This window comes from Schistocerca gregaria, chromosome 2, assembly GCF_023897955.1.
Source record: "Schistocerca gregaria isolate iqSchGreg1 chromosome 2, iqSchGreg1.2, whole genome shotgun sequence".
NCBI lineage: Eukaryota > Metazoa > Arthropoda > Insecta > Orthoptera > Acrididae > Schistocerca > Schistocerca gregaria.
Window position 1 is genome coordinate 770,403,702 of NC_064921.1, and position 24,837 is coordinate 770,428,538.

General features: G+C 41.8%; 1 protein-coding gene across 2 annotated transcripts in view; it reads right to left on the reverse strand.

The window, feature by feature from the left end:
- Positions 1 to 21,830, reverse strand: part of LOC126334999 (ankyrin repeat domain-containing protein 2-like) — a 72,334-nt gene extending 50,504 nt beyond the window's left edge. For both annotated transcript variants that reach the window (XM_049997822.1, XM_049997819.1), the window contains exon 1: positions 20,804 to 21,830. The gene's annotated coding sequence lies outside the window, so the exon portion shown is untranslated. The remainder of the gene's footprint in view (positions 1 to 20,803) is intronic.
- Positions 21,831 to 24,837: the final 3,007 nt, after the last annotated feature.

Genomic DNA, 24,837 nt, shown 5'->3' on the forward strand with positions numbered 1-24,837 from the left:
CATAAACATTAATCTTCACATTGAAACTTGTTTACAGTTTTCTTAACACAATGGCATGAAACAAAAAAAATGAAATCAGAACATCAATTACACTAGTTTATCGCCGGCCGTGGTGGTCTCGCGGTTCTAGGCGCGCAGTCCGGAACCGTGCGACTGCTACGGTCGCAGGTTCGAATCCTGCCTCGGGCATGGATGTGTGTGATGTCCTTAGGTTAGTTAGGTTTAAGTAGTTCTAAGTTCTAGGGGACTGATTACCACAGCAGTTGAGTCCCATAGTGCTCAGAGCCATTTGAACCATTTTGAACACTAGTTTACCGAAAAATTAGATGGAAAAAAATTACTTATATGTACAATAGTACAGCGTTATTGTTGTTGTTGTTGTTGTTGCTACAACAGAACAAATGTGGTCAGTAACACGTCATCTGCAGTAATGCAGAGGAGGTAAAGGAGGATTATTGTTATTAACACCAACAGTCAATCATTGTTCCTTTCTTGCCGTAAGGGGTGGAGTAACAACTTTACTGTCGGCTGCCATGCTACTTGACAAGCAGAAGTAATGGTCTGGGTTGCCATTTAGTTTTATAGCAGGATGTCTTATGTTGCCATCCGTGGCACCCTTATAGCACAGCGATACGTGGATGATATTTTACACCCCATTTTGTTACCTTTCGTGGCCGGCCGGTGTGGCCGTGTGGCTCTAGACGCTTCAGCCTGGAACCGCGTGACCACTACGGTCGCAGGTTCGAATCCTGCCTCAGGCATGGATGTGTGTGATGTCCTTAGGTTAGTTAGGTTTTAGTCGTTCTAAATTCTAGGGCACTGATGACCACAGGTATTAAGTCCCATAATGCTCAGAGCCATTTTGTTACCTTTCATGGCAAGCCATTCAGGACTTATATTTCAGCAAGATAATGACCATCTACATGGGGCGAGAGCATCTGCTCCTTATCTTCGTGTTTACCAAACTCTACCTTCACCAGAAAGGTTGCCGCGTCTCCCCCAGCTTAGAATAATTGGAGCAGTATCGGCAGCACTATCCAACCATCTCGGGATTTTGACAACCTAGCGCACCAACTGGACAGAATTTTTCTCAGGAGGATATCCAACAGTCAATTCCAAGCCGAGAAACTGCCTGCATGTCGGTTAGAGGTGGACCAGCACGTTATTGACTTGCTCACTTTGTGAAGCTCTTTCTCTTGACTAAATCATACAATTTTTAATGAAATTGTAACCATTTCTCCGTCCCCAGGAGTACATCACAGTCTACATCGCATCTACCGATTCCCTTCCCGTTCAGACCATTCCTCTGGGGTGTTTTTTTTTGTCTTAGAGTGTACTAACAGGCATCGTCCATGGCAAGATTTATGGACTCTGATCTACCAGTATCGTTGTTCTGGGTTTAGAGCTGTTCCTTTCGTTAGCACAGGACTGGGAATGTGGACAGTGCTCTACTTCACGTTATGTTTTGAAACGTAACGAAATGACAGGTAAACAAATGATCATAGTGTTAGCGCTACGATCACCACAACTCGAATGACAGGAAGCAGAACACCAACTCTAAAACCAGAACTATAACACCTGCAGAAGAGCAGCCACAAAGATTGCCACTGAAGACTACTTTCAAAACTGAAGACCAAAATTTCTTACTTCTGTTTCAGTCAAACGATGCTAATGCTCACTATGAAAATCTCCATGTTCAGTGGGGGTTTGATTTTATCGAGGTCTCACATACGAAATTTCGCACAGTCTTTCCATTTCTTCAGTTTTAATTCGTAAATATAAAACAATACTATGGCATTATTGTCCAGGATATCTCCTCTGGGGTTGTTCGGCTATCTCATACAGGTATTTCTGGTTGACGATTCTTTGGCGAATTGAGCGTCTTTGTGATAGATATGAAATGAAATGATTAGGACAACACAAACAACCGGTCGCCGAGCAGACAATGAACCCGGGACGCCGCGATTCAGGAGCAGCTACTCTAACCACCATTATTGTTGTTTTGGTTATTTTACACATTCACCCCTTACAGCTCACCGTTAGTAGCCTTCCATGACGTGGGTTCCATCTTCCACGAGAAAAACCGAATTATGCTGTTTAAATGCTCCAATTGCAGATAATAGTACTCATTTCACTTAACTCGAGGTAAAACTAATTTTCTTTGATGGTCTTAACGCCGTTTGGTAACATAGTAAGGCTTTTATCCCTATGTTGTGATTAAACACTTACATTTTCCATTGGGACGAACGCCGTTATGTTCTCTTCTTTATGTTTGAGAAACGCTTAGATAAAAACATCCTCGGCGTGGAACAAAACAGTTCTTTCCTCCTATTTTTAAAAGGCCACTAGATCATGACCTGTAGTTCAAAACCAATAAAATATGGTCACCCACTGCATATGAGCATGAAAAAGTTTTGTAGTTTGTAATCTGGATTCGAAATTACTTTCTTATGATTATTAACGTGTCTGAAACATTCTAATGTCTTCGAGTCTCTCTCACATATACACCTACAGCCTTCTTTCAACATACATCGTTAGTTACTAATGGAGATCCGAATGACTAACTACTTTGCTTCCATCATATTTTACCAGAAATGATGCTATCATCTTTGAATCTAACAGTGGAGCCGCATGTCCTCGGGAAAAATAACGGCTGCTGGTTCCCCTTGCTCTGAACCGTTCGCAGTACTAACATAACGAGTTCACGTTTACTAATTTAACAAGATCAGATAAACAATATTCGAAAAGGTAATGTACTCAATAGCAGTTGCACACTTGAGTGCAAACCATTTACTTCACATTCATAGTTTGGATTCCAGGAAAGTCGCTTAACTGAGAATGGTATTTGTACATTCACTCTCAAATAGAACAAGCCTTAAATAATAGTATATCCGCCAGTTGATATTGTTTGTGCTTTTACCAAATTTGTTGTGTGGATGATCATACTCCTGTAGAAACACTCAAGTTTTGCGAAACTGGTGGCTTTAAATATGGCTAGTTTGAATCATACTTGAAAAACAGAATGGAAAAGTTGTGCTGAATAATTCAGATGAGGTCGGAAAGGCAGAAAAAATGTAGTGAGTGCGAAAAATAAATCGGAGAGGGCGTCCCACAGGGTTAAATTATGTGACCACTAATATGTATTCTGTTACGTGAAAGACATTTCACTTAACATTCAACAACCTCTTTTAGTAAAATATACTAGTGTTGTAATAAATCTCTCTAGAGGGGCAGCAACAGGGAAGTTGGTAACTGATATTTTCCATAGGATTATTAAATGCTTCTCTGAAAACGGACTCTCTCCAAATTTTGAGAAAAAAGCACTACATTCAGTTTGGTGCAAAAAAAGACTCATCATCAACAACAGACATACCTCTTGGATAGGAATAAGTAAGTAGGGTAGAACGCTCCAATTTTTTCGGTGCACATATTAACGAAAACTTGAACTGGAAGAAGCATATTACTGAGCTCCTCAAACAATTAAGTTCAGCTTCTTTTGCTCTTCATGCAATTGCTAATCTTGGAAAAAACGTATCAGATTTCTGAAATTTATGCATATTTCCACTGAAGAATGTATTACCTAATACTTTTCTGGCGTTATTCATCCCTAAGAATCAAAGTATCGATTGCTCAAAAGGGAGCAATAAGAATAGTATGTGGTGTTCACCGACAGACGCCTAATAAGTACTTCTTCAAGAATCTAGCCATTTTAACTGCGCTGTCACAGTACATATACTCGGAAAATAAATAATTCATCACAATTTGAGGTGATTAGTGATTCCCATACCTCACAATTTTAGAAGAGCAGTGATATCCCTATCTATAACACTATAGACATGGATGATCGTTATTACCCACTGTTAAAACTGTCGTTGACTGAAGCTGTCATTGACTCAGAGAGGAGTTGAACTGCAGCAACAAAAAATATTGGCCTTTGCCCAATAACGTAAAATGTCAGAAAGGCGGTGAAGCAAGTTCTAAATCTAATTTAAAGTCATTCTCCTGGAGAACTCCTCCTACTCCAGTAAGCAGTTTCTGATTAAAAAATGTTAGCCAGTAAAGAGAAAAAAATCTTAGTTGCATGAGTAGGAGTAAAAATAGTCGTGTTCACTAATGTTATAGTCCATCATTTATGCATATTCTGTAAACTGACTCGTTCCGCATCATTTCGGTAATAGAATCGTTCAGACTACCTGTGGCACATGCAACTAATTGACTAAGTTAGTCATCTACATTGTTGCATCTGTAGCTACCCCTATATATACGCAGTTGCGTGTACTCAGTTTCCGTCTGTTAGGATTTTCAATCCTACAAATGAAAACTTTTAGCAACTTTGCGAAACATCTTTCTTTTGGCTTTACAAAGTAACTGATTCAACAGGCACTTAAGACAACTGCGTGATGTATCTCATTCAAACTTCGTCACAACCACTACAAGAATCCTGTTTACTAATGTAGAAAACCTTTTCGGTATTTCATAAACATTGACTAAACCTATAAAATACACTTCGTGATTTTTATACGAGTGATTGTCGACAGTGTGAATTGTTCGAGGTGGATCAAATCTAAGACTTCGGTCTCTTTTCTCTTTATAAAAGACTGGAGGAGCTTACAAAGCTGCTGGTAACGGATTTTCAGCTCTAAAGCATGCCCACTGAATGAATTAGTGAGAGCTATATATAGGTATGATATCTGGCTCTACAATAGCAGTAGTTAGATCGAAGAGTAAGTAATCAGATCGAAGAGTAATGGAGAATATATATATATATATATATATATATATACTCTTCAGTCTAACTACAGCTATTATAGAGCCATGCAACGCACTTAACCTCGCTATAATATCATACCTTAATATATATGGGAAATAGCTACTGTTTTGTTAAGTGATATTCTTCCCGGTATTGTGTCAATCTACAGCAGTATATTTATCGAAGTAGAAGGTGTGGCATATCTTGCTGGGAAAAAGTACGTATTATTGCAGTACCTTGAGTGCAGTTTTAATTAAGCTAAATTTACATGTAAGCTAAATTTACACTGAAGCAGAGCCAAGTTAATGATAACACCAGGGGTTAATGTGTCTCGTTCCAGGAAAGGAGAGCTGTATCTACTTCAGCTGGCATGCTTTAGAGCTGAAAATCTGTTATCAGTAGCTTTGTAAGCTCCTCCAGTACTTTATAAAGAGCAAAGAGGCAGAAGTATTAGATTTGCAATTTACACCATCGGCAGTCAGTCGTATAGGCTCGTTTTATAGGTTTAGTCAATGTTTATGAAATACAGAAGAGTTTTGTCAGATTAGTAAACATGATTTTTGTAGTAGTGGTGACGAAGTTTGAACTAGATACGTCAGGCAGTTATCTGAAGTGCTATTGTATCAGTTATTTTGGAAAGTCAAAAGAAAGATGTTTCGCAATGTTGCTAAAAGATTTCATTTGCAGGATTGAGAACCCTAACAGACGAAAACTGAGTGTAAGAGTCGAAGCTGCAGATGGTACGCACCCTAGCGACGTCAGAACAACAAGACATGGTGAACGATCCCATTATGTCGTGACATAAAGTGGCTGTGGCACGCTAACTTTCGACCGGCAACAGATCCCCACGAATTTCTAAGGGCAGTTTGTGGCAGTATTTGACCCCAGCATACAGAAGATTTTGCTTCACACCGAACAGAAATTCTTCATTTGTATGGTCTTAGTGTCCGTAGTTGCCTTAGAATTCTTGGCGGTAGTTTTGTTCTGTCATTGTGACTACAAAAACACCATAAACGAAGCAGTATTGAAATAAATATGAATATCATAAAAATCAGTGAAGATAGACATCTCCTCCCTGTCCAAGAAAAGTTCCACATATAAAAAAACATTAACACAAAATAAACAGTTGCTCAGTGATCAAATAAGTATTGGAATTCAGACTCTATATAGAATAATCGACGAAAGTACATGATAAGGAGAAGAGCTTTTTCCATCCTTCACCCTCCTCACTCCCCTACAACTCCCCCCCCCCCCCCCCCCCACTGAAAGTGTCATTTCACTTGTTGCCCCTCAACTTCTCCTGTGACTCACACTCCATCACACTGCTATATACTTATGTCCATTCATCATGGTTTCTCCCTCCCCTATACTGAAAAAGAATCCTCCATTACTATTCCGTACCTACTCTTACACAGTATTTAAATACACAGAAACATAATAAAATAGAATTACACGCATACAATAACAAATAAATAAAAAATGTGGTAGGACAAAGACAGAGTAGTGGAAAAGTTACGTTGGCAGCACTACAAAACACAAACCGCAACACATACTTAGAAATAAGGAAACAAGACAATACAGTGGTCGCCATAAATGTGTGTTGGGAAAAACATAGGATATGCATAGTGCTGCAGCACAACTAAATATTAGACCAAAATTATGAGTGTCTAACGCAGAAAAGCAACGACGTTCTAGCAGACGGCATTTCCCCATGTAAGCGAGAAATCAAGAGAAAATCACTGTAAGTATAAATCGACATACTCTTAATTAACTGTTTTTCGACCTAAAAGCAAATCAAACTCTAAATATATTAATTACATATCACTGATGATGCTTTACCTTCAATAAAGCGAAACACGTCTGGTGAAAAAATCACGCAGCTTTGAAGTCACAATGACAGAACGAAAATACACTCAAGAATCATTATCAAATAGTCTGTCAAAACACCGATCAGTAACCGTCAAAGGAAAGTGCTGATCGAGCACGGGGGTGAGGAACAGCGGCACCCAGCAGACCGCCCATCTGGTCTTCGCTGCCCTTTGCAGCCAAACAGCCAGCAGGCCAGCCGAGCCGTGGAGTACCTCAGGTGGGCAGAGTGGCAACCGCCGCAGCACTACGAGAACCAGCAGGCCACTGCAGCGCATCACTGTGAGCCGACGCCACAGAAAGTCAAGCGACCGAAAATTGTTTGGTTTTGTGAGAAGCGTACTAGTCATTCGCAACCATATGGCTAAGCAAGCAGACAATCCTCTTGATGAATCACGTGAACAAAGGAATAGAACTGTACATAGTTGGCTCCAGTATTCAAATTAACGGGAAAGTAAATGAGGGGTAGAAAATAGATAGTTCAGACCATTGTCATGCTAAATGTATTAGGATTTTGGAAGATCCAGAACAACCTACGTCTTCGCAAAAATTACTTTATGGAAATGAAAATTGCTTGCTTATGACAGTCATGAGAACATGGAGCACTCAAATAACTGCCTTAAGTAACACACTGAGATGACAAAAGTAATGGGATGCCTCCTAATATCACGTCAGACGTCCCTCTGCCCAGTGTAATGCTGCACGTCGACATGGCATGAACTCATCAGGTTGGTACAAGTCCTCTGCAGAAATATTGAGCGATGCTGCCTCCACAGCCGTCCAAAATTGCGATGTTGTTGCCGGTGTAGGAGTCTGTGCACGAACTGACCTCTCGGTTATGTCCCATAAACGTTGGACTTGATCTGGAGTGGAAAATCTTTCTCTCGAACTCTCCAGAATGTTCTTCATTACTATTACGAACAATTGTGGCCTGGTGACATGGCACACTGTCACGCAAAAAATTCCATCATTTTTTGGGAACAAAGAGTCCATGAATGGTTGCAAATGGTGTCCAAGTCGCCAATCGTAACCATTTCTAATCAATGACGGATTCAGCAGAACGAGAGGACCCAATCCATCCCATGTAAACACAGCCCAAACTATTAATGGAGCCACCAGCAACTTATTGACGACCTGTGTCTATGGATTGCCAACAGCTTTGCCGCAGTGGTAACACCGGTTCCCATCAGACTACCGAAGTTAAGCGCTGTCGGGCGGGATAAGTGACCGTCTAGTGTGTCGAACTCTGTTGGCAAGCATGGTGCACTGAGCCCTTGTGAGAGAAACTGAGGAGCTACTTGACTGAGAAATAGCGGCTCTGGTGACGAAAAGTGACAACAGCCGGGAGGGTGGTGTGCTGACCACGTGCTCCTCCGTATCCGCATCCAGTAACGCCCCAGGACTGAGAGGATGACACGGAGGCTGGCCGGTACCGTTGGGCTTTCCAAAGCCTGTTCGGATGGAGTTTAGTTTCAGTTTTTCTGTCTTTGGGTTCATGTGGTCTGCAATATACTCGAACTCTAACTCAGCTCTTACCAACTGAAATCGGACTCATCTAATCAAGCCACGGTTTTCCAGTTGTCCACAGTCCAATCCATATGGTCACTAGCCCAAGAGAGGCGCTGCAGGCGATGTCGTCCTGTTACCAATGATATTGTAGTGGGCCGTGTGTTTCCGCAGGCCATTAACACCAAATATCGCCGTACTGTCCTAGCGGATATGTTCGTCGTATGTCACACATTGTGTTCTGTGGCTGTTTCACGCAGTTATTGCTTTCAGTTTAAAATCTCAGAAAACTCCTTCCCAGGTTCTGATGCACAATTTAGTCTTTTTATGACACAGTGAGCAGGTCACAGGACACTGTTGCCCAGTCTATATCACACAGAAGCATATAACATAGGACGCATCACAAATTCTTGTTCTTAGTGTCACAAATACCTAGCAGCACCATGCCGTTGCAAATAACAGCTTAATGATATGCTACTTTGGTCATAGTATTTTATACAGTCATCCATAAACCGCCACCGTTTGGGCTAAAGTCACGTCACAACACAGACGTACATACGGATAGTATTCCTCTGTGCTTGAATGGATATGGCATAAGTGTTGTGAGAGCTACACTACGTGATCAAAAGTATCCATACACCTGGCTGAAAATGACTTACAAGTTAGTCGCGCTCTCCATTGATAATTGTAGAATTCAGTATGCTATTAGCCTACCATTCGCCTTGATGACAGCTTCCACTCTCGCAGGCAAACGTTCAGTCAGGCTCTGAGGAAAGGTTTCGATATCGGTCGGTCGGTGAGGCCTGGCACGAAGTCAGCTTTCCAAAACATCCCAAAGGTGTTCTATAGGATTCAGGTCAGGGCTCAGTGCAGGCCACTCCATTACAGGGATGTTATTTTCGTTTAAGCACTTCACCACAGGCCATGCAATATGAAAAGGTGCACGATCATGTTGAAAGATGCAATCGCCATCCCCGAATTGCTGTTCAACAATGGGAAGCAAAAAGGTTCATAAAATCCCTATAGGCCTATGCTGTGATAGTGCCACGCAAAGTAACAAGGCGTGCAAGCCCCCTGCCTGAAAACATGAGGCTGGTCACGGCGGAGGTTCGAGTCCTCCCTCGGGCATGGATGTGTGTGTTTGTCCTTAGGATGATTGAGGTTAAGTAGTGTGTAAGCTTAGGGACTGATGACCTTAGCAGTTAAGTCCCATAAGATTTCACACACATGTGAACATTTGAAAACATGACCACACCATATCACCATCGCAATCGCATTTTACTGTTGGCACTACACACGCTGGCAGATGACGTCCACCGGGCAATCGCCATACCCACACCCTACCATCGGATCGCAACGTTGTGTACTGTGATTCGTCCTCCACACAACGTTTTACCACTGTTCATTCGTTCAATGTCTACGCTCCTTACACCAAGTGAGGCGTCGTTTGTCATTTACTGGCTTGATCTGAGGATTATGAGCAGCCGCTCGGCCATGGAATCCAAGTTTTCTCGCCTCCCGTCCAACTGCCATAGTACATGCAGTAGATCCTGATGCAGTTTGGAAATCCTGTGTGATGGTCTGGGTAGATGTCTGCTTATTACACGCTACGACCCTCTTCAACTGTGGGCAGTCTGTCAGTCAACAGATGAGGCCGACCTATACGCTTTTGTGCTTTACGTGTCCCTTCACGTTTCTACTTCACTTTCACATCGGAAACAGTGGTCCACACGCTCCTTAGGTGGATGACAGTCTTATTCCGTAATCAACGATGATTTTCGCTGTAGTGTGATCAATATTTTACATGGATGAAGAGGAAACATTAAACTCCAACCACCCTTCCTATAAACAATATGTGATCTATTCTCTCGGCTATCGTAGCTATTTTAAGTGATTCTCCACACCAGTTATAAATGTTTTATGTAGTACATACGATATCTAAGGTTTCCAACAGATTTCTATCCACCGCTCACCTGTAGCGTCCATGTCTAGTAGCTATTAAAGATATATTTGCCAACTTGGACACGCTGATACAATACTCGATTGGACTGGTGGAACTTAGAGACTGAGAAGTAGCATAATAAAGTGTGGAACGCTCATGTGGTGGTGAGAGTGCTGACAGTGGTGATGGCAATGATGGAAGCTATAGTTTGGTGGGCATTTTGCTACTTTCGGAGTGAACTTCGTTGGCCATTCTGACAGATTTTGGAGACATTTTGATAAACCTTTTTGTTGTAACATGCATCAGGTGAAGTTTTGTAGTCTAGACTGATAAATCGTCCAAACTTCATTTGAAATATTTCATAAAACGACGCATTCACTGTGAATTTTTGGCATGTTATTCAGCTGTGACACTCCAACACGATAAACCATTGAAGATGGTAACGCTGTGTCAGTGAAGTCTCCTTATGAGCACAAACCTTCATGGTTCTAAGTTTGGAGTACAAGGTGGCAATCAATGATGTCTTTAATAATGCCAGAATCCAAGATGGCTGACTTCGGGTTATGACTGCAGTCCTAAATATTTATTTCAGTTCCCGTAACACTGTGGTCATCTGCCCCCACTAGTCATTCTCAGCACTCAGTCTTACAAGCCATCAAACGGACTCATCACTTGTGCCCCACATTCTATAGCAAAAGTTTGATCATCATCACGAAGCAACACCAAGGATATAGCACCTCAAGGAAGAATAAACTGACAAACGTCCGCTCCTTTCAGTAAGCCTGTCAGTGAGTCTCCAGGTCTCAGCTGATACAGATCTGCAGAGCGGAAGGTTAAGTGTTCATATTTTCCTGTCTTTTCCTCATGGTATATTTATTAAATTTGGTGAGTGTTTCCGTTTAAGAGGTGCAATCACGAATTTCGTAAGTGTAAATTCAGGCAGTCAGTAGCACAGTTTTCTTCTCTTCTGGACAGACAGCTATATACCTTACTGAAGCATCAGCGTCCATTGATGACACATCAGGAGGGTGGCAAGTTTCATGTTTACAACTTTGACTGCTGTTTACTTCTTCAGTTAGCCCTTTTACGATTGGTAGGGTGTGTGCATGCTGTGTGCCGATGCAGGAGGATCTGGGCAAAGTTCGCGAACAGCTGAAGGCACTTTTGGTTGCGGTCAGTCACGTTCAGCCTGTTGCCTCCGGTGGCGCGTCATGTGGGACGCCTCAGGCGTCGCTAGTTTCGCCCATGGGCTCTGCTACCGAGGCACCTCCTAGAGTATCTCACACAGTGGCTCTACCTTGACATCAGAATGAGTGGGGGCTGGTAACACGATAGCGTCACTTGGGGTGGAGGGCCAATATGGAGACTGGTCGTCCGGCCTCTCCCAACCAGTCTGTGAGTGGACAGGTGGCAGCTACTTCAGCAGGGTCAGAACAGTTACACGGGGGGTTGGGTTTGCTAGTTATCAGGAGCTCCAGTGTTAGGCGCGTTATCCAGTTCGTTATGCAGAGAGTGTTCACGGCTGGAAAGAAAGCCGATGTGAAAGCGCTATGTCTGCTAGGGAACCTCATCCGAGTTGTGGAGGTGGCCTAACTGCGGCTATCGATCATGCAAACTGCTGTCATCTGCAAGTTGTGGCACACGTCGGCAACGAAGACGTCTGTATGTCGCAAGGGTCCTAAGGCCATACTCAGTTCATACATGCGGCTGGCGGAAGTGGTGAAGGCTGCTGGCCTCATACAGGGGGTGCAAGCAGAGCTTGCAATTTGCAGAATTGTTCCCAGAGTTGATGGAGGTCTTTTGGTTTGAAGCTGGCTGGAAGGTCTCAACCAAATTATTCTTCTACTCTATGACGGCCCTTACTTTAGATTTCTAGATTTCCATTGTTGGTTGGGGATTTGCAGGCCTATCTTTGATAAGTCAGGGGTGCACCACAAAAAGGAAGCGGCTCCTCCTGTAGCAGAGTATTTGTGGAGTGCACTTGATTGCTTTTTAGGCAAGGCGAAAATACATGTTTAAATCTTGAGGTACGAATAAAGCATCATCCGAAATTGTGTTAAAGGCATTATCTGAAAATTATTTCGAGCAGTTACCTTATGAGTCAACTCGAACAATAACCGGTTGCGAAAACACACTTAAAAGCTTTGCAACAAATAAGCCTGAGCTAATAACGAACATCAAAATGGACACATGGACTAGTGAACACACGGTTGTCGCAGCGAGACTGAATACCATAACTCCCAAATCCTCCAAAAATGAACGAAAAAGATTACCTATCGGGAAAAGGAGATAAAAAATTGTGTTGACGCCTCCCTCAGAGACAATCTTCACTCTTTCCAAATTAACAATTTATGTGTAGAGCAAATGTGGCTTGAATTTATAGAAATATTATCAAGAGATTTATACCAAATAAACTGACAGATAAAGGAGTGATCCCCCTTGGTACATACAAGACATCAGAGCATCTTGCATAAATAACGTAAAAATCATACCAAACTGAAACGAACGCTAAATCAGCAAGATTGGCGATCTTTTATAAGAGCTCGAAATTCAGAGCGGAGTTCAGTGCGAGATGCTTATAATAGTTTTCACAACGAAAATTTGTACCAAAAACAGTTAGAAATTTCCAAAGAGATTCTGGTCGTATGTAAAGTTTGCTAGCGGCAAGACACGACCAATGCCTTCTCTGCATGATAACAATGGAAATACTATTGACTATTTACTGCTAAAGCAAGGTTACTTAACACAGACTTCCCAAATTCCTCCAACAAACAAGAAGTAAATGTTCCGCAATTCGAATCAAGAACAGCTGCCAACGTGAGTAACTTAGAAGCAGATATCCTAGAGGTGTAGAAGTAACATACATCACTTAAAAGCAAATCTTACAGTCCTTACCGTATAAAAAATAGGTTCCTTTAGGAATATGCTGATGCAATACCTCGATACTGAACGGTCGTGCGCAATCGCTCGCTTGACGTAAGACCTGTACCCAAACACCGGAATGTTGCACAGGTTACACCAGTTTTCAAGAAAGGCAATAGGAATAATCCACTAAGTTATAGACCCATATCATGAATGTCGACATGCAGCATAAATTTGGAACACGTACTGTGTTCGATCATTACGAATTACCTCAACGAGAACGGTCTATTGACAAGCAGTCAAAACAGATTTAGAAAACATCTTTATTGTGAAACACAGCTAGTTGTTTAGTTACACTAAGTGCTGAGTGCTGTCGACAAGGTACTTAAAATTTACTCTGTAGTTCTACATTTCCACAAGGCATTTGACACAGTACCTCACAACTGGGTAGTAATCAAATTGTGTGCTTATGACATATGTCCCTGTTATACGAATATATTTGTGACTTTCTGTCAGATAGGTAACAGTTCTCAGTAGTTGACGGAAAATTATCAAGTGAAACAGAAGAGATTCCTGCCGTTCCCCAAGGTACTGTTATAGGTCCTCTGCTTTTTCTTCCCCATAAACGATTTAGGAGACAATATGACCAGCAGTTTAAAGTTCTTTGTAGATGACGCTGTCGCTTATTAATTTGTAAAGTCATCAGGACATCAAAACAATATGCAAAACGACTTCGAAAAGCTATCTGTATGGTGTGAAAAACGAAAGTTGAAAGGAGCGTTGCACATACTGTGTCGTCGGGAAATAAGGGGAGAGAGTTTCATGTACGTAACACAGGATTAGGGGTGGTCATCATTAAGATAAGGGCGTTGTTTGAAGCGGCGGGCCGGCCGGTGTGGCCTAGCGGTTCTAGGCGCTTCAGTCTATAAGCGCGCGACTGCTCTGGTCGCAGGTTCGAATCCTGCCTCGGGTGTGTATGTGTGTGATATCCTTCGGTTAGTTAGGTTTAAGTAGTTCTATGTTCTAGGGGAATGATGACGTCAGATGTTAAGTCCCATAGTGTGTGATGTCCTTAGGTTAGTCAGGTTTAAATAGTTCTAAGTTCCAAGGGACTGATGACCATAGATTAAGAACCATAGTGCTCAGAGCCATTTGAACCATGTAGACCGAAATGAGGGTGGATCCTGCCAGTAAACTGCTAGTGGTATGGTTTTGTGACAATTTGTGTACCTGAACCTACGTCATCAACACAGACATCGTTTTGCAGTACCTGACAATGACAATGGCCACTGGCTCCAGTTACTTGAGCTAATGTGTTGTGTTATCACCAGTTTGCCTTACTTTCCTATCCACACGATCAGTTTGACCAATTAACTTAACCTGAACCTCTTGTTGCCATTTGAGCAGATCCTGATTCGACATTTTCCTCAAGAAACCACGTTCGCTTTTGACAGATTGCACTATGATGCCCCTTTCACCACGTACCCCTGTGAAAATCTGATTAGTCGCTTTCCTTAGTTCTGCTTCAAATTTTTCAGTAATTTGAATACCCTTTTATTTTACAAATTCCTCTATTTTGCTTTCTGGTTCAGCAGATAGATTTTCTACCCACGAAATCGTTTGTTTACTGGTAAAAGTACACAGCGTAAAATTCAAGTCGTTCTAACGAAGGCACCAGTATAGCATGCCGTCTCCTACCGAGAAGAAATTACGAACACATTGGGAAAAAATTATTTATATTTTGGGATGAATATACGGGCTCCCAAATCCTAATCTGCGATCGCGTGAAGTTTATTATCACATGTACGCCAACTTTATTCGTGATTGTACATCGCAATTCGTAATGAAATTCCAACTGCAGGCTCTAGAAGAGTTTGTTACCGATAGTAGCGATCTCCATGAAATGTTGAAAATGGCGGATAACTGTTCATCGACAAGCCAGTACTCCTGAAAGCGTTACAAGTTGTTGCAGGCACACAAACATCTGGCCTGTCACCTATGAAAATGGTGGCAATTACTCCTTCAGTAACTACACGTACACAATTCTCAGTTAATGAAATTATTATTATATAATATTCAGAAATGTTTTCACAAGGAATGGCCAGGGCAGGAGGGAGTAGGCTAGCAGAAGACGAAGACAAGAGAGGGAATTTCTTAATGAAAAGTGACGAACAACTTATGAACATACAGATATAACATTTTGTTGATTTTCATCGCAATAACAAATATATGCTTTAAGTTTACCTCCTTTGGCCATCTGCATGAAATGTCATTCAATTACAGATATTGAACACCGTTTATAACACGATATATAAACAACTGTAAGAATCATTAGACACAGACAGGAAAAGAAGTCGATGTGAGTCCAGTGTGAATATACACGTAGTTTAACCTAAGAGAAACAGATATAGATGGATGCTACGGGGTAGAATGGATAGAGGCTATACTTACAAACCAAAATAGTTAATATTAGGTACCCTTCATCGACCTCTCTCGGCCCCTCGCCCCCGCCCACGACTCAGATGATATTGTTGCAGACAGTTCCGAAAACAACTTCAATCTAATTTCAAATAGGCACACTACTCGTACAACTACAGTCCTTGGTGTCTTCAATCTACTGTCGATATGCTGAAGAATATACGTATTTCAATTCTGGGCTCAACTTAAAACATAGTCCGAAATTGTATCAAATGCTTTCGGCGAAAATTATTTTGAACAATTAGTTCAGTAGGCCAACACATATGTAAATTGGCTTATTCATTTGAAGCTCGAAGGAGGCGAACTATTGGAAGTACTTACAAGGGGAAGGCCTCAGACACGGCCAACGGATTCGGTTCAGATTTGGCAGGTTGCTTGTGTGCAACCTAAAACGAAGGAATCTAAGTTATTTTGGATCAACACCCCCGCGTTTTTGAGAAAATCACTCCTAAAGGTTGTGAAGAGCAATCGACTCAAAATTGGAGGGATCGATAGATAATTGTAAATAGAACATTTTTCATCGTCGGGTATGGTGTCTGCAAACTTTTCCAGAAATCGAGGAAAGAAACTTATAAACTGCCGCTTCTGTACCCACATGGTAAACGCTATCCGGCGACAGCGCTAATAGCGCACCGGCCAAGGTAACTGGCTGGGTCTCGAAGAACCCGGCTTCGAATCTCGAAAGATAGGACACAACAAACAATAACTAGTTACTACAGCATAGACAGACGAGCTTATTACTACAAACTACACACAGTACTCGTCATATGTTACTTGCGGAAGGGCACTGTATTCTTTCACAAAACGTATTTCATTCGGCACATTAACGATGGAAAAATCACTTCATGTATCCGCGAGGTTCGCGGAAGCCTAATGCCGGAAAACCACCCTTTCCGATTGACTTCTATAAGGCTCGTGCTGGACACCTTCACTCTTCCAGGTTCACAACTATGATATGACGAAGAGGCGGCTGGGACAATTTAACTCTCCGCGCGTGCTTTCTGTCCCGTGCCTCGCTGTAAACAAGCGTCGCGCGGTTGTCTATCTGTGATCCCTCGTGAGGAATTCGCAGCACTCTTACTCGGAGTTGTTTTCATGTGACAAGACTTAAAAGCTAAATACTTAACTAACTCACGGCGTTTGGGAAATTAGTTTGCCTACCTTATTATTATCATTCCTTATTGATTTACTTACCTTATTAACCCTCCTATTCCTATCAATTGAGATATGGAAAGATACAAGCGAAAAGAATAACATCCGCTAGGTTTCTTGGAGATTCGAATCCGGGTTCTCCCATTCCGAGCTAGTTACCTTGGCCATTGCGTTTTCGGCGCTGCCGGCGAAAAGCTTTTCACATGTCGGTAGAGAAGCGGCAGTTGTAAAAGTTTATTACCCCCATTTCCGGAAAAGTATGCGTTTTCGGACCCCATACCTGATGATGAAAATTGCTCTACTTACAATTATCTATCGATCCCGTCAATTTTGTGCTGATTGCTCGTCATAACCTTTAGGGGTGATTTTCTCAAAAACGAGGGGGTGTTGACCCAAAATATCTTAGATTCCTTCATTTTAGGTTGTACACAAGCTACCTGCCAAAATTGAGACGAATCGGTTCTGAGGCCTACCCCTTGTTAGTAAAAGAAGACCTTCTTGGCCGAGAGCACTATAAAAACTTTATTGTAGATACCCAGTTTCGGTAAAACTGATGTACCATCTTCAAATCTTCATGGAGGTTATTACAGAAATGTTGTAGTTGGAACACTGTGTTTGTAATAACCTTTATGAAGACGTGAAGATGGTAACTTAGTTTTACCTATGACAAAGTTTCTTATAGCGATGTCTGCTAAGACGTTTTTCTTGTCCTGAGATGTGTAAATGGTTACAATACTATACGTGACGTTTTAATAACAAATAATCCTTGGCAGATATTAAGCATCATGCATGTGTATGACGGGGTACCGTCTTTTATGATGGCAAGTTTAAGTGAACAACGTGCAGTTATGAAATTTTGTTTTCTGCTCAATGAAAATGCTGTTGAAACTCTTTTAATGTTGAAACCAGCTTACCAAGATGACGCTATGACAGAAACTGAAATATACGAGTGCTTTGCTCGATTTAAAAATGGCGACATGTCGATTGATAACAAACCTCGTACTGGACGCCCATGAACTGTCCGAATCAACGGAAATATTGAAAAAATAGGTAGTTGTGCTTATAGACCGTCGACAGACAATTGATCAGCTGTCAGACATTAGTCAGAGATTGCGCAACAGTGTTCATCAAACAATACCCGTTTGTGGCAGACAGGAGACTGATTCTTCGACTACGACAACGTACCGGGGCACACAGCCGTATCTGTAGGAGAGTTTTTGGCAAAACAGTTCGAGGGTTCCGCTGCTACACTCATCTCACTCGCCTGACCTGGCTCTGAGCGACTTTTCCTTATTTCCACGCTTGGAAAAATGCATGAAAGGACACCGATTTGGCAGCTCTGAAGATGTTAAGAAAAAACGGTGGAGGAGCCAATTCTAATAATAACTGCAAAAACCGTGTCGAACAGTTGAGGCAACGGTGGGACAAATGCATTAGTTATAATGGAGAGTATTTTGAAGGGTATAAGGTTGTTTCGTAAACTGTCTGAAAATACATAGCTTCAAAAAGTACTTCCGGTCTCTTTGGGTAGAGTCTTGCTACCTGGACGGGAAAGCATCTGACAATGGCAGGTGTAGAAGTGATATAAAACACAGACTGACAAATTGTAAGAGAAATGTGTTACAGCCTAACGTAATATTTAATTCCTTGGAAGCCTTTTCTGAGAGCGTTTGCATTGAGTAAAGCTCGTCGATGACGATAAATAGTTCACACAAGACGGAATGCGAACCACGTGAAACGCAATACAGAGAAATAGCTCAGAAGACACTGCAGAAAAGTGTACATTATATGGGTAGATGGCGTAACTAATGAAGTGGAACTGAATGGAATTGTGGGTAAAAGAGTTTTGTGAAACGTCTTCACTAACACAAAAATTAGTTTGACGGATACATTCTGAAACATCAAGAAATAGGTAATTTAATGACCCACGAAGTACATTAATTTAGGTATGCAAAATGGGAGACTTGTACATATGTCGACCTGACGAAGCTTCAAATTACTCACTGCAAATTAGAGGGCTAACGCCATCGACAAGCGCCTATATGCTGATAGCAGATGGGCCTGCAATCTTTTTTTTTTTACCTCTTTTCTTTTTTCTTTTTGGGTCATCAGCCTAGAGACTAGTTTGATGCGGCCCGCCACGAATTCCTCTCCTGTGCCAACCTCTTCATCTCAGAGTAGCACTTGCAACCTACGTCCTCATTTATTTACTGTATGTATTCCAATCTCTCCCTTCTTCTACAGTTTTTGTCCTCTACAGTTCCCTCTGTATACCATGGAAGTCAGTCCCTAACGTTTCAACAGATGTCCATTCTCCTTGTAAGTGCTTTGCACAAATTCCTTTCCTCTTCGATTCTGCGTAGACCCTCATCACTTCGTACCTTATCCCCCTAATTTTGAACATTCGTCCACAACACCACAACTCAAATGCTTCGATTCTCCCCTGTTCCGGATTATCCACAATCATTGTTTCACTACCATACAATACTGGGGTCCAAACGCACATTATCAGAAATGTCTTCCTCAAATTAAGACCTATATTTGGAACTAGTAGACTTCTCTTGGACAGGAAAGATTTTTTACCGATGCTTGTCTGCTTCTGGTATCCTCGTTGTTCCGTCCGTCATTGGTCGTAATCCCACTTCTGAACCTTTCTTTTATTCGCATCACTGCTTGTTCGATGATATGATTTAACATTAGGAGCGAAAGACCTTTTATTTATCGGAACACAACTTTCTTGCTCATCCACTCCTATTATCCCCTCTTGGCTCTTGCACATATTGGATATTACCCGCCTCTCCTTACAGTTTACTCCAATTTTTCTCAGAATTTCGAACTTCTTGAACCATTCTTCATTGTCGAAACGCTTTACCATTATCAAAGTCAGGCCTACCTTTCCTAAAGCCTAACTTATCGTCATCTAACACATCCTCAATTTCCTTTTCCATTACTCCATATGTTATTCTTCTCAGCAACTTGGATGCTTGAGCTCTTACGTAGGTTGTGCGATAATTCTTCCACTCGTCAGCTCGTGCAATCCTCTGATTTGTGTGCATGATATTTGTGCGAATAAGTCAGGTGGTATGACACCAGACATGTACATTCGACACACCAACGTGAATAGTCGTTTTGTTGCCATTTCCCGCAATGATTTTAGAAATTCTAGTAGAATGGTATCCATCCCTTCTGCCGTATTTGATCTTAAGTCCCCCAAAGCTCTCTTAAATTGTGAGAGTCCAATAGAGATGACAGGTACTTTTAGACGATCGAGATCCGTGGGACACGGTACGTTGTGTGGCCAGTCAGCTGACGCTTCTCTCGATGATTATTTACCCGTCACTAGAGGCTGTGTCTCACTGCCGAAACTGCTGGTAACGGCAGTGCATGGTTTCTGACGCAGCGCCACGTTCAAGATTCCTTGGTACTTCAGAAAGTAGCCTTCTATTTGGCCACCACCGAGGCGAGTATAGAGTCAATAAAACTAGATCCGAAGGTGGGCAATACAGAGGGTGACAGCGACGAGCAGTGATTTAAATATTAAAGTGGACGCAATGATCAGTAGTGCTGCCCGTGTGAGGATGCTTCCGGGTAAGTTAAATAAGGTGCAGCTACAGGTTCCTTTTAAGAAGTTACATACAGGAAGCTGTTTTGTCTCAACATCGACGTATAAAATGTGTTTGCCACATTTTTCGCAGTAAGGATTACGCAACATAAGAAATGTTGCTGAGGGGTATGTGCGGTTTTTCTGTGTCACGTTTATACTACGGTGGGGGTGGACCTGTTTTCAAACTTATTTTTTTTCCTTTTTAGTATTCCTCAGTCTGGTGTCGGTGCCAAAAACGTGAGTGCAATATAGGCTCAGCGGGAAATGTAGAAGGGGCAGTCTCGGCCGCTACAATTGAAAACATGATTCGAATACCCACATCAAGTCCTATTTATCTCAAAAACCAACGTTCATAAATATCTTGTTAGTGAGTAAATGTAATACTTCCAGATTATTTTGCAACCTAGTACCGACATTTTCTATCCGTTCCCAGATTCATCACAAACTATAATATTAGCTAGTAAAATAATTTCAATCACAGGATAAATAAAGTCTTGAAAATATGTTATCAGAAAATTTCAAGCTCATTGATAGAACCAAGAAGATATCTCACGTATCTCGCTGAGGTGACGAAAGAAATCTACTCTTAGAAGATAATGATATCATGTAGTCAATAGACAATAACTGATAATAGATGGCTCACCTGGTCCCGCCATCTAGAAGCCACAAGGCCTTTTTAAGCAACACCTGGCAGCTCCAACGAGGTATCGTTCCCCGAGTGCAGGCTCTCCACGACAATCTTGCTTCTGGAACCTGGCTGCCCTCCACGGGACCGGACTAAGGACTGCTATACAGCTTGCTGTGCTGGAAATTTCTCTCGCCCACACAGACCCAGATCGTTGTGATTTCTAGAACATTAACGTATTAACGTTGCTCTGGGGGGTCTCGTTGTGAACTGCTTAATGCTGTGAACGTTGGCACACACTCCCCACACAGGCCTGTACGCACAGTTTTTCTAGTCACAGTTTAAGGTCCCAGGAGTCAAACCCAGCATGTATTCAGTGAAACAAAACATTTACTCAGAGTTTCTTGTAATCACTTATCAGAAATTCACGCTGTAACGGCAAATATATCAACAGCAATAACAATATCACTAACAGCAACTAATACTACATTGTTCTATTTGTTCCGCAAATTTAACGACTTACTACAGTCAGTAGCTACGAGCAGTGTAATGTGATACGAGGAAAAACAGAGTTTATCCGGTGTCACCAAAGGTCTGATTAGTCATACGCTGCATGGACAGCTGAACATGAACGCCTTCTCTATAAATACCACTTTCCGCGTAGTAACTCTTCAATCAACCGTACAGATGAGATACAACGGTTCGTTCGCTCCAAGCAGGAGCCTCTGTTTCCAATAACTACAGTTCGACACTCCTACACTCCAATTTGTTCCCAGCTTACTGAAGTTTACCGATCTTCATGTCGGGCACGACGCTCGTTTTAGGAACACGGTGTCTCTCTATCGATAGTTCATCCTAATCTGAAAGAAAATTACGTAACCAGATGTGAGAGTGATCAACGTGTAGAAGCGACAGCTCTGTGTTTCCCGTTCAGCGTTCATCCTGTTTCCACAGTTAACGCTCGAAGTCAGACTCGAACCGCCTTCACAGAGTCGGCTTACCGGGCAGGCTCTGCATTCTGCTCCGCGCCTCGCCTCGCACAGTGCTCTCGGGCGAGGGGCTTCCCGCCTCGCACTCAGTGCGGCCCCGAGGTCATCCCCGCAGGCTTATCGCATTCAGCTCCGTCAGCAGCGACTTTTTAAAAGCGCCCGCTCCACGGAAAATCGCAAGGTCATCCGCATCCTCATGCTCCCCGGAGGCGGCGTAAACAAACTGACGTAACCCTGCGGCAGTTAGATCCTGTCCAGTGCAACAGCAGAAGCTCTGTACCACATTCGCCGTTTCCGATCACACTGTTGTGTTTACTCTGGTACGCACTTCATCACAAACTAAACCAGAAAAGCAAATTAAGACATTTCTTTAAGATGCAGGTGATGCATTAATGCAGATCACACAGAAACAGACCATAATGATGACAATTATTTCACAAGCACACAGCAAAAGGTGTTCCAAGTGGGGAGAAGATCAATGGCTTTAATATCTTCAATTTAAAAGGTATTTGATTAACTTCTCATGGTTGGGATTCACAGTAATATGATATTTCTTAAAGGACATCATAGTCGCCGTTGACTGTTTAAAATATTTATTGTTACTATTGCAAGTGTCATACTCATCGTATCTAGTGGGACTCTCACAGTCAAAAGGCTGCATTTTGACGAGGACATGTACTCATGTCAGACAGTTTTATTTTCTGACAGAATGTGACTTTGCATTGTTACTTGAAAATGGCCATTAGGCCGAAATTGCAATAATACCAATAAATATTTTAAACAGTCAACGGCGACTATGATGTCTTTTGAGAAATAAAAAGTATTTGTTAAAAAGAAACAGTTTGAAGTAAACGGTACGGGAAGTACAAAGGAATAATCTAAATAGAACAAAACTGTTCTAGAATAGTTGAAATGTTATATGATAAATAATTGAAAGAATAACAGTGTAAAAAAAACAAAATACTTACTTCTTACAGGCAAACCTCACGTCGTGTATGTTAAAACAGCCAGTGGAATGTAACTATCAATAGAGACACAAATACACAATTTTTGTCAGATTTCCTTAAATGTTTCTGCAATTCAAGACACGAATCAGTAACAGCCGTTGTTTTACAAGGTGAAGTGTACAAAGTCATCAGAGGTATTGTGATGGAAATAGCTGCAGGAGATAATTCACTTTCAACAGAAAATATTTGAATCGTGTGAAAATTAATGCCAAACTACAATAATTTCCATACACTCGAACAAATCTATAATTACTTCATGCTAGAAGAACTATACATAAGATAAATGAAATATATATGGTTGTGAGACTCCTCTCCGTAATATTCACTGAAAGTATCAGTAGCAACACACGAAGGTGTATTTTGAATAGTTTTACAAAGTGACGCAGCACTGTGGCAAGTTGACAATAGTGTTATGAGTGTGAGGTGGCACTCTGAGTGGGGTGCGTGAAATTCGCTAAACCTGTGACGAAAAAAACGCTTGAAAAATGAGTTATTTACTCAGCCTGTGTTATTATTCCCAATGATATTAGACTTCAGGCGGAAATCTGTTTGCTGCAGAACTCTAGAACGTGTTCTGAATTCGAATGTAGTAAATTTTCCTTGAGACAGGAAAGCTTCTGTCCAAGAATCAGCACGGATATAGAATGCATATCTCGTGCGAAACTCACCTTGGAGTTTTCTCACATGATTTCGTGTGAACTAAGAATGAACGGGAACAGACAACTCAATATTTCTAGGTTTTCGAAAGCATTTGACACGACGCCCAGCTATAGATTGTTAACGGAGCTATGAGTGTACAGAATAGGTTAACAGGTATGTCACTATCTTGAACACGCCTTTAGTAGTAAGGCCAGTAGTTGTCCTCGGCGGCGAGTGTTCATGAGCTACAAGAATATCGTCAGGAGCTCCATGGAAGTGTTATCTGACTGTTCTTATACTCTTAATACATAAATGATCTGATGGACAGAGTGAACACCTGTGTTGTACTGGATGGTGTCGTGTTTGAGTGATTGTAGGAGGGTACGAAATGGCGTAGACAAAATTCTAAGTTGAATGACAGCTAGCTGTAAAGTTAGAAATATGTGAGTTAATCTGTATGAACAGGCAAAACAATCCTGCAATGTTCCAGTACATTACAAGTAGTGTGTTGCTTGACAGAATCACATCGATGAAATACCTAGGCGTAGCGTTGCAAAGCGATATGAAATGGAACGAGTGTGCTAGGATTAATAAAGGGAAGACAAATGGCTGACTTGGGTTTGGTGGGTCAATTTTAGAAATGTGTGGTTCATCTGTAAAGAAGACAACATATACGAAACTAATAAAATCCATTCTTGAGCACTGCTCAGTTTTTTGGGGTCCACACCAAGTCGGATTAAAGGCAGACGTCGGAGAAACTCAATGGTGGGCTCCTAGATTTTTTACCAACAGATTCGTACAAGACGCAAGTATTACTGAGATGCATCGGAAACTCATATGGATGGAGGAAACATGACGTTCATGCGAGGAATACTATTGAGAAAATTTAGATGACCGGCATTTGCCACCGATTGCAAAAACGATCCTGCTGCCGCCAAACTACATACCGCGTTTAGACCAAGAAGGTATGAGAAATTAGGGCTCGCACGAAGGCTTATAGACCAACTTATTTCCCTCGTTCTGGTTGCAAGTGGAACAGGAAAGGAGTTGACTAGTTGTTGTATGGGGTACCCTCCGTCACTCATCATTTAGGGCTTTGGGGATAATGCATGTGGGTGTTGATGTAGTGCAAAAGTTAATGATCAGTTTTAATCCTCAAAAATATTACAACTACATCAAACTCCGCAAGCCACCTAATGGTGTGTGGTGGAGGATACTTTCGGGACCACAATTTGATCCCTCCAACCCTGTTCCACTCGCGAATACTTCGTGGGAAGAATGATTGTTGATAAGCCTCTGTACTGGCTCTAATTTCTGAACTTTCTCCTCGTGGTCAATACGCGAGATGTATGTAGGTAGAAGTAATATGTTGTGTGACTCCTCTTGGAAAGTGCTGTCCCGAAATTTCTATAGTAAA